This window comes from Apium graveolens, chromosome 7 (assembly GCF_009905375.1).
Source record: "Apium graveolens cultivar Ventura chromosome 7, ASM990537v1, whole genome shotgun sequence".
Taxonomy (NCBI): Eukaryota; Viridiplantae; Streptophyta; class Magnoliopsida; order Apiales; family Apiaceae; genus Apium; species Apium graveolens.
In genome coordinates, this window is record NC_133653.1 from 212197806 (window position 1) to 212199417 (window position 1612).

Below are 1612 nucleotides of genomic sequence, written 5' to 3' on the forward strand. Positions count from 1 at the left end.
TTAAAGGAATATAGATATTTAAGTGGTTACTTATTTTCTGTCACAGGTGCTCAGAGTTAACCAGAAATAGGTGCTGACTTCCAGTCTGTAGTCCCTCAGAAACACTCTGATGCATCTAGTGAAAATCTTGATATTTTCCTTACACGTATAAATATTGATATTTTACTACATGCCACTCTTGTTTACAGATTACCCATTTTCTCAAACCCTATTGTATCTGAGATAGTGCAACAATCCATTCAAACTTCTTTTCCGCCATATACAATCCATGTTCATGTTGAAGCTGAAGTTGCTGAACAGTCTACTTTACAAGCTAAAATTCCAGTGTCTACTCAAATGAATTAATGAGGATTTGGAAGTAGATATTGATTTCCATATTCCTATTATCACCATTACTAAAAGAATTGAGGCAAATCTTACTAATAATGCTGACCTGGAAGTTTCAGAGGTTATTGGTTCTCACACAGCTCCTCTTGAAGATCTTGATTTAAACTCTAATGCTGAAGATGAAGTGGCACTGAAGTTCAAAGAGCCAACATCTAATGATGAATCTTCTAGTCACTCTGATGATGATGATGGTGAAGATGAAGATCAATGTTGCTCTAGATCCTGATGAAGCTTTGGATGATATCATCTTTCCGGATGATATGCCAAAAAGAGAGAAGAAATTAAAGATGAATGAGAGGGTTCCTGCTGTATCTAAAGAGTATTTGGAAGAGGAATTGAACTCTAAATGGAAGGATGAAAATTATCCCATTTTTATTCACAATACTTCTCAGCATTTAACAACAACTTAAAGCCAAATTACTAATCCAAATATCCTCATTCATCTCAAAGCTTCATCATTAATGATCAAATCTATTCATACAACTCAAGTAACAAAAACTCAGATGGATTAACTTAAAAAAAAATTCATGAAGCCAAGACCAAGAGTAAGTTTGAAGTACAAATGCAGTTAAAGCCTCTTATTTTCAGAGAAAATAAAATAGAATCTAATCAAGCTAATATCAAAGCTACACAAGCTAAAATTTCTGGTCAACTAGATGAGGTTCAGGAGTCCCTGGAACTTGGTGATGATGCTAAAAAGAGGGAGATAATTTCTAAATCTAAATGTAAATAGCTCAAGTCAAACATTGATGAATGGAATGTCGCTCCTTATTGAGGGAATAAGGGTGGCAAGGCACATAGAAGTACTGAGGGTAGAGTTGGTGGCGCTGATATAATTGGATCTAGTGGTGTTTCAAAAACCATTAACCAATCAAGAAGTGGTTGAAGAGGAAGAAAGAAATTGTAAAAGATTATGCTTAGAATAGGGCTAACTACAACTGAGAAGCAAACTTAACAATCACAAATGTTGATGAAGATCAGGATGATATGGAGATAGTAGCTGGTGCTGAAGCAAGTCAGTTCTTACAAACTCTAAAGTGTAAAGGAAGAAAGACAATTATACATTACAAAGATCCAAAGTTTCTAGCACTTGATGAAGAAATAGCTAGAAGGATATATCAAAGAGATTGTCCCGATGTTGATATTGAACATATCAGGCATTTGGAAGATAATTTCAAATTGCTAAAAGCTAAAGCTACAAATACTGATGTTGTTTTAATATATA